Genomic DNA, 15,096 nt, shown 5'->3' with positions numbered 1-15,096 from the left:
ATATCTGCAACAAGCAGGAAGAAAATGCTGCACCATTCATGCACCTCTAAGTTAAAGTGTTATACTGAATATAAATGTGTAATTTGAAGAAAAAAATATATCAAGAGAGAGGGGACATATGTATACCTATAGCTTATTCATGTTGAGGTTTGACAGAAAACAAAATTCTGTAAAGCAATTATCCTTCAATTAAAAATAGATAAAATATATAGTAGTATAGTATTTAAGATAATGAATTTATCATTTACAAATGTTGTTACCATTGGAAAGTTTCTTAAATTCTCTATGCCTCAATTTTTTCATTTTTATAATAGAAATAATAATAATACCCCAATTGCAGTGTTGTGAGGTATAAGGGAGGTATACTTTGTAAAACACTCAGGACAATGCCTGGCATAGATTAGGTGCCAAACGTATATTTGATCTAATTATTATTATTTACTCTTTTTTTAAATTTTATTTTATTTTTAAACTTTACATAATTGTATTAGTTTTGCCAAACATCAAAATGAATCCATCACAGGTATATATGTGCTCCCCCTCCTGAACCCTCCTCCCTCCTCCCTCCCCATACCATCCCTCCAGGTCGTCCCAGTGCACCAGCCCCAAGCATCCAGTATCGTGCATTGAACCTGGACTGGCATCTTGTTTCAACAGTATACTAACGCATATATATGGAATTTAGAAAGATGATAACAATAACCCTGTGTACGAGACAGCAAAAGTGACGCTGATGTATGAAACAGTCTTATGGACTCTGTGGGAGAGGGAGAGGGTGGGAAGATTTGGGAGAATGGCATTGAAACATGTAAAATATCATGTATTTACTCTCTTTTAAGGAGAGGTAGCTCAGGGTAAAGATCTATAGTACATTTTCAGAATGGTTAGTTGTCTAACTATATAAAAATATCTGAAAAGAACAAGGTCTGTAGGGGTAATATCAAGCAGTTTGGAGAAGGAATATAAATTTGAATATCTCAAGTGAGTTAATAATAAAAGAAATAAAAATAAACATCTGAAGCACCATAAATATGGAAAGAAAACTTGGGACCCAAAGAAAGTTAAACAGTGTCATAAAATATGTAATAGGAAGAAAATATGTAGTTATGGAGATGAAGATTTCATAAATAAGTGGTTATTGATTTGAGACTTGAAGAACTTGGATTAATTAGATGAAGAGAATAGTTATAAGAACAACACAGTTATTGGAGAGGGAGATTCTAGAGAGATAAAGCAGCATGTGCATTGTCTGCATGGTGAGATGATAGTCAAGAAACTGAAAGAAAGTCATTGAAATTAGAACACAGAGAGCATGGAGCTAGATGAGGTCTGTGAGAGCAAAAAGGAGCTCAATCTTTTTTGGCTATGTTCTTCATGTTAGTCTCTATTCTAAAACTTATGAGCCTACTGTATGCACTCAGACATGGTTATGGTTTACTGAAATTTTTAATTTGCAACTATCACCATGACTATAGTTTGGAACATACTGAATAAGGTCAGTCCTTCCTAGTGGATGTGTTGTTGTTCAGTCCTAAGATGTTGTCTGACTCTTTTGCAATCCCATGGACTATAGCCTTCCAGGCTTCTCTGTCCATGATTTCCCAGGAAAGAATACTGGAGTGGGTTGCCTTGCCCTTCTCTAGGGAATCTTCCTGACCCAGGGAATGAATCCACATCTTGGTGGGCAGATTCTTTACCATTGAGCCACCAGAAAGGTCAATTAAAGGTCAAAATGATGACAGTTTGGACTATGGCAGGAAAAATGAGAAGTGAAGGATTTTCATATGTTTCCTGTGTGTAATTGCCATTATTTTGTGACAGATTGAATATAGTGACAAAGAAAGCTGTGTTACAAGGACAATCCTAAGACTCCTGTCTTCCATACAGAATGGGTGGTGTAGTAGTTTGTGCTAAGATATAGAATGGAAACTTTTGACATATTTTTCAGGGAGCTTCACTTATAAGTTTGCTTTGGGCACATCCAGTTGAGATACCTTGAATTTCTGAGCAAGATATCAACTAGAAACTTGATTTCAAATTTTAAATTGGTTCTGTGGGGTGTCAGTGGTTAGTGCATTGATATTAAGATGAAACAAAGGCATATTTTAAATACCATTGGACCATATATAATATTAGAGACTACATATTATCAGCCAGCTTCAGAAGTTGTTCTTTGTGTTCTTATTGATCATTTACTGGAGATGGCTAAATATGATTTTTTCAGGACAGAATAGGCTTAAAAATACCTGTCTTCAAAAGCTTTACAGGAGATTTTTTGCTAGTAAACTTTTACCAAAAAGACACACTTCAAATATGTCTAATACTTGTTCTTCCTCTGTTGTTTTTCCGTTGCTTTGAAATGGCAGCTTCTTCCAATACTGATGTTTCCTTATGTGTGCTCTCAGAATGCAAACATCTCCTAAGAAGTAAATTTTGACTTTAATATTTCTAGTGTGCATTAGAAGCTTTTTTATTACTGTAACTGGAAATTTTCAAAGTAGTAGTGAAAGAAGACCTCTGAACATAAAGTGAATAAGTTCTGTGTACATATTTTATGAATTTATAAATCAATATATTAATTATAAAGGAGATTACCAGTTTGCCATTAATAAGGTGCTCCATATTTTTGCTAAATTTTCATACTTGGAAAATAATGAGATGATAAATGATTCCATTCAAATTTCTACATAAGCCAGGGTATAACATATACCCTGGATATAACATATAACATAACAATGCTATGTGTGTCACTGGCTTTCACATAAAAAAATCAAATATTTGTAACAGAATGCTCAATTCTTTAGGAACACAACTATGAAATGGCTTTACTTTTTCTAATAACTGTTTAATTTTGCTCTTTTGATTCTCCCTTTTGTTTCCCTGAACTAGTTCTGTCACTTATATAAATAAATAACTTGCAGATTTTTTAAATTATTGAAATATAGTGAATTTGAAAAAGTTTATCATATTTTAAATTCAGAACTCAGCCAATACACAACAGCTTCTAGACCCTGTGTGGTCTGGTGAATTGGTAAGTTAGGAATGAGAGAGAGGAAAAGGGCAAATGTCCTTACTGGGTGAGGCCCAGGCAGTTATAGGATGTAATATACAACGTGGTTCAATTGTTGATGTACAAGGCTATTAGGTTTCCATTTTTCTGGTTCTTCCATATTTTCCATCAAAACTTTGTAGTTTTCCTTATATATATACATTAGCATATTTTGTAAATTTATACATAAGTTGGTTATTTTGTCAAGTATTCTTTATTCGTTTCTAACTCTGCTTTTTAAAGATTCCTACAGTGAACCTCAATTCAAAGGATAGCAGTAATTGTATAAGAAGCAGCCCTCACATTTATGTTCCTATATCCACACCCCACCCCACCCAAGCTCCAGGGGATACAACCAATGCCTGTTTTTAACATTTAGTTATCTGAAGCTCCTCTCAGATGGAAGTTGTTCAGCTGCCCCAGATGCTACATCTCAGCAAGCTTCAGAGTGGAGACTTTTATCCAGTTTTTCCTTTTAATAGGCCTTCCAGTTTCTACAGTAATTCTCTTTGAGGCACTCTTAACACCCTCCTGCCCTGAATATGATTTCATATGCTTGCAGCTCTCCCTTCCTATCTACTCTGAGAGATAGAAAGAAAATCTCCTTGATAACCCACAGTTTTGTAAGTGCAACATTTCCAACTTGCTTCACCCTCCTCAGTCTGCCACACATAAGGGTGGATACATGGAGGTGCCTGGGGTGATTTTCTATGTTTTTAATAAATGCAATTATTTTTGACTCATTTGCTGTCTTATTTAGAATTTAAAGTGCCTCTTTACTTCAGCTTTGGCCACTTCTGAAATGGCTTAATGAGTAAACAAAGCTCCACTGCACTCATGTCACATATTTAAAACAATATGCAGCAAATGTAATATTACATTTAATGCTTTAAAAATGCTTTAATATCTGAAAAGCATAGAGTAATAAAGGTGATATCAGGATTTTATCATTTTGGAGGTACGTGGAGGTACTAACTACTGAAGATTTCTTGTACTTAACCAGAAACATGTTGGGCCTTGGAAGAGACATCAAGTAGTCTTAACATGAGAGAGCTGTGTGGGGCATGTCTCCTAGAAGCATGCAATGGAAAGCATCTCAATGGTGTCCCCAACTCTCTATTACTTAAACTCAAGATCTGTTCACAACTTTTTCCTTGCATACATTATATAAAAGGCATTTTTGATGTTTCTGTTTTGGAGCCTCTCGTAATTCTACTAAACCAAGAGTCAGTATTGATATTTCTCTCATGGTATATGAAGAAAAGACTCTTTAAATGTTTACATATGGAGGAGCTGCTGTGAAGCTCCAGAACAAAATGTCACACAAGTTTAGTAAAGAGATTTCTTTTATCTCTCTTCCAGGATATCATGCTTATTCTGGAATCCAGAAATTTGGAGGAGGAAAATATCCAGAAAATACTTCTGGCAGATACATGGGTTTCTAAATAGTTTGGTAATAAACAGGTTTAGATCATTTGTCTGTGAGTGCTCCATAGTGTTAGTCTTTGAAAGGCTTCCTTCACTTCCTTGTTCCTCAAGGTGTAGATAACTGGATTCAGAGCAGGCGTGACCACTGTGTACATGAGTGCAGTTGCCTTGTCTGTTTCTGGAGTGTGTGCTGCCTTTGGTTGGAGGTAAGTGAACAAGGCAGTACCATAGAAGAGAGAAACAACCAGGATATGAGATGAGCAAGTGGAGAAAGCTTTGCTTCTGCCAGTGGCTGAAGGGATTCTCAGGATGGTCACCAGAATGCGCACATAGGAGCACAGAATGAGGAGACAGGGGGTCATGATAAAGAGCACAGAGATAGCAAACATCACAATTTCATTGTGGGAGGTATCAACACTAGTTCCACTACTGGCATGATGTCACAAAAAAAGTGCTGGATCCTTCCTGTTCCACAGAAGGGCAGAGTGAAGATCCATGTGGTCTGGGCTGATTCTACCATGACCCCAGTGGTCCAAGATGCTGCAGCCAATTTCAAACACACACCAGGGCCCATCAGGAGAGAGTAATGCAGAGGATGGCAAATAGCTACAAAGCGGTCATAAGCCATGGCTGCTAGCAGGCAGCATTCTGTCAGTCCCAAGATGCTAAATACATACATCTGAGCTGCACAGCGTGCCACGCTTATGATCTTGGTCTCCACAAGCAAGTGCACCAGCATCTGAGGCACCACACTAGTGATATAGCACATCTCCAGAAAGGAGAGGTTAACCAGGAAGAAATACATGGGAGTGTGCAAGGAAGGGGTGCCCCAGATCAAGCCAATGATGAGAAGATTTCCTCCCATGGTAAACAAGTATATGGTTAAGAACACAAAGAAGAGCACAGGTTGTAACTCTGCTAGAGAGGAAAATGCTACAAATGTGAAGTGGGTGCAGAGGGACTGGTTTCCACTCATTATAGGCTCAGAGCTAGACATCTGTGGAGAGAGCAGAGGGTGCAGAAGTAACACCTAAAAGCATCCGGTCACCTAGCATAGGTCTCTGTGGAACTTTCTAGGGTCAGTGGTCTGATATGAGACCTAGACACTTGTATTCTGTTTGCTAAAAGTTTTGAAATGATTAGCAAGATTCCCTGGAGGAGGACATGGCAACCCACTCCAGTATTTTTGGCTGCAGAAATCCATGGACAGAGGAGCCTGGCGGGCTACAGTTCATACGATTGCAAGGAGTCCGACATACTGGAGCAACTTAACATGCATGCATGCACCCGACATAATGGATGGAATATTTCTTCCTGACTTTGAGTTCTGGATTTTCATAGAAGTTTAGAGAAAACAATGGCTTTAAATTACATCCTCTATTGTTTGTATTTACCTTGTTGTTATCCTAGTCATATAACCAGGCCGTTAGGTGTGTAATATATATTAAAGCCTTCTAAATGTAAAAATGTTAGCCACTTCAGTTGTGTCGGACTCTTTGCGACCCCATGGACTGTAGCCCACCAAGTTCCTCTGTCCATGGAATTCTCCAGGTAAGAAGATGAACTGGTTGCCATTCCATTCTCCAGAGGATCTTCCCCACCCCTGTACCTGGGTCTCCTGGATTGCAGGCAAAATCTTTACCATTAAGTGTAAAGGAGTCACATAAAAGTTAAGTGTAAATTATAAAGGTGCTATGTTCTGGTCTTCTGAATTCCACAATTTTCCCTTAAATTTACAATTAAGGGTTTGAAAGGGTGAATGTTTCTAGGCATTTGTCTATTCATTTTATTACATATTTTAGTCATTTTTTATTTGAATATGATAAAATCATAATTGGCAGCTAAAATCCATGGAAATCAAAACCACCAGAATGTCCTTTCTATATCCTCAGTATAATTTTATAGAAATTTGAATGGGAGAACATACCAAGAACCACATGAAAAACTTCCCTTTCCTTGTCAGTCTTCTAGACTCCTGACAATTCCGAATTATAGTATGGTTATAGAACTGGAAGTATTTCTACTCTGACTAGAGACCATAGGGATTGCATCCAGTGCACAATTTAATTCATCCCAAGAGGAATTTGTTCAATAACAGTGATGAACATTCAATGTAAATTTGGTTTTCATTATTTGAATACATTTCCCAGAGGTAATCTATTGCTGCTAGTTTCATCACTCAAATTTAATGGATAAAACACAATATTTATAATGGATTTACACCTGGCACTTCAAACAATTATTGAATTATATGGGTATTTTCCATATTAATTTTCTTTAAGTTTCTCAGATGCACAGTGACTGCTCATGTCTTTTTTTATATCAATAGAACCAGCACAAAGTAGACTCTGTAGACCAATGGATAGTATTTACTTTAACAGACATTCAAAATTTTGCAGTAATTCTCTTTGAAGTACCCTCAACACCTTCATTTTATTTTTATATGCTTATAGCCCTCCTTTCCCATATTGTGTGAGCTATAGAAGGAAAATCTATTTGGAGCCCACAGTTTTGTAGTGAAAAGTGTGAAAGTCAAAGTTGCTCAGTCATGACAGACTCTTTGTAAACCTTGTCCATGCCAGAATACTGGAGTGAATAGCCTTTCCCTTTCCAAAGGATCTTCCTGACCCTGGAATTGACCAAGGGTCTACCACATTGCAGGCGGATTCTTTACCCACTGAGCTATCACGGATGCCAATGCAATGTTTCTACTGGCCTTTCATCCTCCTCTCTCTGCCATACTTACAGGCAGGTACATGGAGGTGGCTGAGGGAAGTTCCAAATCATGTGTGTATGTGTGTGTGTGTGTGTGTGTGGTGTTAGTTCCTCAGTCGTGTCTGTGACCCTATGAACTGTAGCTTGCCAGGCTCTTCTCTCCATGAAATTCTCCAGGCAAGAATACTGGAATGGGTTGCTACCCTTCTCTAAGGGATCTTCCCCTCTGAGGAATTGAACCTGGGTCTCGTGCACTTCAGGCAGATTCTTTACCATCTGAGCCACCAGGCAAGTCCTCCTAAATTTTTAGTAACCCAACTATTATTGACTCATTTGCTGTCTTCTTTAGAATTTAAAGAGCCTCCTTCCTTCACCTTTGGTCTATTCTGAAATGGATAAACAAGCAAAGCAAGCTCCACTCCAAGCATGTCACATGTTTAAAACAAATAGTTGCAATGCATATGGTATCAACTTTATCACATGATTTAAAAAATGCTTTTATATCTTAAAAAGCATACAGTGATAAACGTGATATCAGGTGTTATCATTTTGATGATCAGTGGAGATAAAATGTGATATCAGGTTTTATCATTTTGATGGTCTGTGGAGATAGTGATTCATGAAGATTTCTGCTACTTAAAATCAGTTTGAACCTTGGAAGTGACGTCACATAGTCTTAACACAAGGGAGTGGTGCTGGGCACGTCTCCAAGAAGCAGGCATATACTGAGAGCATCTCATTGGTATTCACAACTTTCTGCTACTTAAACTAAAGTTCTGAACACATCTTTTCCTTCTGTATATTATACAATAGAGCATTATTTGAGATGCTGTTTTCGAGTCTCTCACATTCTTCCAAACCAACCTTCAGTACTGATATGTCTCTTGTGATGTGTGTGGAAATTAGTCTTTTAAAGTGTGAACTATGGGAGGAGCTGCTTTGAAGCTCAAGCATTAAAATGGCACACAAGTTTGGGAAAGAGATTTCTTTCATCTGCTTTTCTGGGAATTCAGGCTTCTTCTGGAATCCAGGAGAATTGGTGCTTCAGAATATCCAGAAACTACTTCAGGCATAAGCATGAGGTTTTGCATAGTTAGATAATAAATAGTAACAACAAGTTCTTCTCTAAGTGGTTTTACTGAGCATTGATTGTTAAAATGAAGTCAAAACAATAGAAGACATCAGATGCTGTGTGATGACCAGCAGCTATTGGATTGGGCTGTGTGTGTGTGTGTGTGTGTGTACGTGAGTGCATGTGTGGGTCCACATGCACCCACACACATTGAGGCATTTGTTATGTGCGCAGAGACAACTAAGGGTCAGCTTTAGCAGGGAGAGATTCTGCTATTGAACAGGTGGAGCCTGTGACCCTTCAGTCAGTCTGCTGTAGTGAATGTCCTCTTATCTATGGTTATCACAGTGTCCCATGTAAAATCACATTCACTTTTGACAGGAAAGAACATACATTCCTGCTGTGCATTCATAGGAAATAAATATATTTGTTCTGTTTTTACTTGAAGTGACATATAGTCTCTGAGTTTAAAATTTCTAGCTATATTGTTTCCAGTTGTATTCCTACTGATAAAGATTCTAGATTCAGACCATCACTGCTCTGAAACTTAGGACCTGGGTGTTAATGGGGCTAGAAAGGGAATTTGAACAAAGTAATATATTCTGCATTCAATGCAGAGAAAGGAAATTTTGGGACAAATAATTAAAAAAAACTAGATATATGGGAAAAAAACTTGGTAACAATAACCCTGTATATAAGACAGTAAAAGAGACAGTGATGTATGCTGCTGCTAAGGCGCTTCAGTCGTGTCCGACTCTGTGTGATCCCATAGACAGCAGCCTACCAGGCTCCCCCGTCCCTGGGATTCTCCAGGCAAGAACACTGGAGTGGGTTGCCATTTCCTTCTGCAATGCATGAAAGTGAAAAGTGAAAGTGAAGTCGCTCAGTCGTTCCTGACTCTTAGCGACCTCATGGACTGCAGCCTACCAGGCTCCTCCATCCATGGGATTTTCCAGGCAAGAGTACTGAAGTGGGATGCCATTGCCTTCTCCTCACTGATGTATAGAACAGTCTTTTGGACTCTGTGGGAGAGGGAGAGGGTGGGATGATTTGGGAGAATGGCATTGAAACATGAATAATATCATATATGAAACGAGTCGCCAGTCCAGGTTTGATGCACGATACTGGATGCTTGGGGCCGGTGCACTGGGATGACCCAGAGGCATGGTATGGGGAGGGAAGAGGGTGGAGGGTTCAGGATGGGGAACACATGTATACCTGTGGTGGATTCATTTTGATATATGGCAAAACCAATAAATATTGTAAAGTTAAAAAATAAAATAAAAAATAAAATAAAAAAGCAGTATCATTTATTTAATCATTGCCTGAGAAAATGTATAATATATATTTTTCTAAAACTTCATTCATATGGAAAAACAAAAATAGTGGATAAGACCAAAGAAACAACCTAGTTTTGGATAAAACATCAGAGACCTTCACTGGATTTACAAGTTAAGTACTTAGGGTTGTGTTACAATGCACATCACTCATAAGTATTAACAATTACAATGTACAACACTCATAAGTATTATTTAAGACATATCATTATTAAGATGTATCAGAGGTGAGTAATTAGGAGATTATACTCCATGTAAACATTTAAAAGGCACACCCTATATTTGACACAAAAATGTATTAATTTCCTTGTTTTCATTTTTCAATATTTTCCATAGAAATATTTTTTTGTCTTTACTCAAAAGATGTGAAACACACTAACCTTAATGCCATTTCCGTGGTAGTCAGAAAAAGGAGTGGTGTCCAAGACATAGGACTTGCTCAGAATTTTTGTTGATTGAATAATTGATTGCACAAATGATATACATTTTAATGATCCTACTGCATATTTCTCTTTTGCTTAAACACATTGAAAAACATAAAACAGGCAAATGCGTTACTTAGTTGCCATCCTATAAGTCCCTCATGGTGTTAGACTCAGAGTGCTTCTTGGTGTTAGTCTGAGGGAGGAGGGTTCGGGATGGGGAACACATGTATACCTGTGGTGGATTCATTTTGATATTTGGCAAAACTAATACAATTATGTAAAGTTTAAAAATAAAATAAAATTGGAAGAATAAAAAAAAAAAAAAAAAGAAAGGCTTCCTTCACTTCCTTGTTCCTCAAGGTGTAGATAACTGGATTCAGAGCAGGCGTGACCACTGTGTACATGAGTGCAGTTGCCTTGTCTGTTTCTGGAGTGTGTGCTGCCTTTGGTTGGAGGTAAGTGAACAAGGCAGTACCATAGAAGAGAGAAACAACCAGGATATGAGATGAGCAAGTGGAGAAAGCTTTGCTTCTGCCAGTGGCTGAAGGGATTCTCAGGATGGTCACCAGAATGCGCACATAGGAGCACAGAATGAGGAGACAGGGGGTCATGATAAAGAGCATGGAGAGAACAAACATCACAATTTCATTGTGGGAGGTATCAACACTAGTTCCACTACTGGCATGATGTCACAAAAAAAGTGCTGGATCCTTCCTGTTCCACAGAAGGGCAGAGTGAAGATCCATGTGGTCTGGGCTGATTCTACCATGACCCCAGTGGTCCAAGATGCTGCAGCCAATTTCAAACACACACCAGGGCCCATCAGGAGAGAGTAATGCAGCGGGTGGCAAATAGCTACAAAGCGGTCATAAGCCATGGCTGCTAGCAGGCAGCATTCTGTCAGTCCCAAGATGCTAAATACATACATCTGAGCTGCACAGCGTGCCACGCTTATGATCTTGGTCTCCACAAGCAAGTGCACCAGCATCTGAGGCACCACACTAGTGATATAGCACATCTCCAGAAAGGAGAGGTTAACCAGGAAGAAATACATGGGAGTGTGCAAGGAAGGGGTGCCCCAGATCAAGCCAATGATGAGAAGATTTCCTCCCATGGTAAACAAGTATATGGTTAAGAACACAAAGAAGAGCACAGGTTGTAACTCTGCTAGAGAGGAAAATGCTACAAATGTGAAGTGGGTGCAGAGGGACTGGTTTCCACTCATTATAGGCTCAGAGCTAGACATCTGTGGAGAGAGCAGAGGGTGCAGAAGTAACACCTAAAAGCATCCGGTCACCTAGCATAGGTCTCTGTGGAACTTTCTAGGGTCAGTGGTCTGATATGAGACCTAGACACTTGTATTCCTTTGCTAAAAGTTTTGAAATGGTTAAGAAAAACCCCTGGAGAAGGAGATGGCAGTCACTCTAGTATTTTTGCTGGAGAAGTCCATGGACAGAGGACCCTAGTGGGCTCCAGTCCATACGATTGCAGAGTCAGACATACTGAAGCGACTTAGCATGTATGCATGCACCCAGCATAATTGATCCAGTATTTATTCCCGATTTTGAGTTCTGGAATTTCATAGAAGTTTAGAGAAAACAGCGGCTTTAAATTACATCCTCTCATGATTTCTTTTTACCTTGTTGTTATTCTAATCATATACACAGACTGTTAGGTGTGTGATATATATGAAAGCTTTCTAATTATAAAAGTGTTAGCCACTTCAGTTGTTTTGGACTCTTTGTGACCCCATCGACTGTAGACCACCAAATTCCTCTATTTTTGGAAATCTCCAGGCAAGAATACTGGAGTGAGTTGCCATTCTGTTCTTAGGATATCTTCCTTATCCAGAGATTGTACCCAGGTCTTCGACATCGCAGGGAAAATCTTTACCATGGAGTGTAAAGGAGTCACATAAAAGATAAGTGTAGAGAGTAAATTGCAAAAGTACTATGTTCTGGTCTTCTGAATTCTATAATTTTCCCTTAAATTTACACTAAGCATTTGAAAGGGTGAATATTTCTAGGCATCTACCTATTCATTTTCTTACATATTTTAGTCATTTTATTTTAATATGATAAAATCATAACTTGGTAACTAAAATCCATGGAAATCAAAACCACCAGAATGTCCTTTCTATATTCTCAATGTAATTGTACAAAAATTTTAAGTGGGAGAACATACCAAGAACCACAAGAAAAACTTCCGTTTCCTTGTCAGTCTTCTAGACTTCTGACAATTCCCAATTATAACATGGTTATAAAACAGGCCATATTTCTACTCTGACTAGAGACCATAGGGATTGCATCCACTGCACAGTTTAATTTGTCTCAAGAGGAATTTGTTAAAAAACAATGACAAACATTCAATGTAAATTTGGTTTTCATTACTTGAATACATTTCCCAGATACAGTTTATTGCTGTTAGTTACCTCACTTAAATTTTGATGGGTAAATCCCAGTATTTCTAATGGATTTACACCTCGCACTTCAGTTATTGAATTGTATGGCTATTTTCCATAGTAATTTTCTTTAAGTTTCTCAGATGCACAGTGACTGCTCATGTCTTTTTTGATATCAATAGAACCAGCACAAAGTAGACTCTGTAGACCAACGGATAGTATTTAACAGACATTCAAAATTTTGCAGTAATTCTCTTTGAAGTACCCTCAACACCCTCATTATAATTTGATATGCTTATAGCCCTCCTTTCCCATATTGTGTGAGATATAGAAGGAAAATCTACTTCGGAGCCCCAGTTTTGTAGTGAAAAGTGTGAAAGTGAAAGTTATTCAGTCTTGGCCTACTCTTTGTAAACCCATTGACTATACAGTCCATGGAATTCTCCATGCCAGAATACTGGAGTGTATAGCCTCTCCCTTCTCCAAGGGATCTTCCTAACCCAGGAAATGAACTGGGGTCTACTGCATTGCAGGTGGATTCTTTACTAACTGAGCTATCAGGGATGCCAATGCAATGTTTCTACTGGCCTTGCATCCTCCTCTCTCTGTCATACTTACAGGTAGGTACATGGAGGTGGCTGGGGGAAGTTCTAAATCGTGTGTGTGTGTGTGTGAGTGTGTGTGTTTGAGTGTGTGTGTGTTTGAGTGTGTGTGTGTTTGAGTGTGTGTGTGTGCATGCTAATTGCTTAGTTATGTCTGACTCTGTGACCCCATGAACTGTAGCTTGCCAGGCTCCTCTGTCCATGGAATTCTCCAAGCAAGAATACAGACAGGCTCTATCTTCTGTCCAAGAATTCTCCAAGCAATTCTCCAATCTGAGGGATTGAACCTGGGTCTCGTGCACTTCAGGCAGATCTGAGCCACCACGCAAGTCCTCCTAACTTTTTAGTAACCCAACTATTATTGACTCATTTGCTGTCTTCTTTAGAATTTAAAGAGCCTCCTCCCTTCACCTTTGGTCTATTCTGAAACGGATAAACAAGCAAAGCAATTTCCACTCCATGCATGTCAGATGTTTAAAACAAATAAATACTTGCAATGAATACGTTATCAATTTTATCACATGATTTAAAAAATGCTTTTATACCTTAAGAGAATACAGTGATAAATGTGATATCAGGTTTTATCATTTTGATGATCTGTCGAGACTGTGATTTGTAAAGATTTCTGGTATTTAAAATAAGTTTGAACCTTGAAAGTGACGTCACGTAGTCTTAACACAAGGGAATGCTGCTGGGCACGTCTCCAAGAAGCAGGCATATACTGAGAGCATCTCATTGGTATTCACAACTTTCTGTTACTTAAACTAAAGTTCTGAACACATTTTTTCCTTCTATATATTATACAATAGAGCATTATTTGAGATGCTGTTTTCGAGTCTCTCACATTCTTCCAAACCAACCTTCAGTACTGATATGTCTCTTGTGATGTGTGTGGAAATTAGTCTTTTAAAGTGTGAACTATGGGAGGAGCTGCTTTGAAACTCAAGCATTAAAATGGCACACAAGTTTGGGAAAGAGATTTCTGCTTTTCTGGGAATTCAGCTTTCTTCTGGAATCCAGGAGAATTGGTGATTCAGAATATCCAGAAACTACTTCAGGCATACGCATGGGGTTTTGCATAGTTAGATAATAAATAGTAACAGCAAATTCTTCTCTAAGTGGTTTTGCTGATTGTTTTTTTTTTAAATGTAATTTTGGGAAGTATTTATCGTTCTGAATAAAAATTTTTAAGAAATTGTTGTTACCTGTGTATCTTGAACACTAAGGTGTTTTAATATGCAGTCAAAACAATAGAAGAGATCAGATGCTGTGTGATGATGGGCAGCTGTTGAATTGGTCTGTGTTTGTGTGTGTGAGTGCACGTGCAGGTCCACATGCACCCACACACATTGAAGCATTTGTTATGTGTGCAGAGACAACTAAGGGTCAGCTTTGGCAGGGAGAGTTTCTGCTATTGAACAGGTTGTGCCTGTGACCCTTTGGTCAGTCTCCTGTAGTGAATGTCCTCTTATCTATGGTTATCACAGTGTCCCATGTATAATCATTCTCACTTCTCACCAGGAGAGAACATACATTCATGTTTTTCAGGCACAGAATACCAATATAATTGCTCAGCTTCTACTTGGACAGTGATATTTAATATCTGTGTTTAAAATGTCTAGGTATATTCCTTTCTAGGTATATCCCTATTCAGTCTAGAATGTACTAATATACCTTCTAGATTCAGACCATCAGTGTCCTGAAATTAGGACCTGATTATTTATGGGAATAGAATAGGAATTTGATCAAAGCAGTATACTGTACATTCAATACAGAGGAAAGCAGGAAAATTTGGGACAAAAAAACCCATAATTTAAAAACTAGATAGTGACAAAAAAATTTGAATAACAGTATCATCACTTCATGGGAAATAGGGAAACAGTGGAAACAGTGTCAGACTTTATTTTTGGGGGGTCCAAAATCACTGCAGATGGTGGTTGCAGCCATGAAACTAAAAGATGCTTACTTCTTGGAAGGACCAACCTAGATAGCGTATTAAAAAGCAGAGACATTACTTTGCCAACAATGGTCCGTCTAGTCAAGGCTATGGTTTTTCCAATAGTCATG

The 15,096-nt window shown here is 38.3% G+C and overlaps 2 pseudogenes; both read right to left on the bottom strand.

Moving 5' to 3' along the window:
• Positions 1-4,515: 4,515 nt before the first annotated feature.
• LOC147372211 (olfactory receptor 10C1-like) lies at positions 4,516-5,474 on the bottom strand (annotated as a pseudogene).
• Positions 5,475-10,310: 4,836 nt separating this feature from the next.
• LOC147372210 (olfactory receptor 10C1-like) lies at positions 10,311-11,272 on the bottom strand (annotated as a pseudogene).
• Between the last annotated feature and the right edge of the window lie 3,824 nt (positions 11,273-15,096).

Source organism: Bos grunniens, chromosome 5 (genome assembly GCF_055505025.1).
Source record: "Bos grunniens cultivar Pamir isolate PY7600 chromosome 5, Bosgru_T2T1.0, whole genome shotgun sequence".
NCBI lineage: Eukaryota > Metazoa > Chordata > Mammalia > Artiodactyla > Bovidae > Bos > Bos grunniens.
This window is presented reverse-complemented; position numbering and strand designations above follow the sequence as displayed.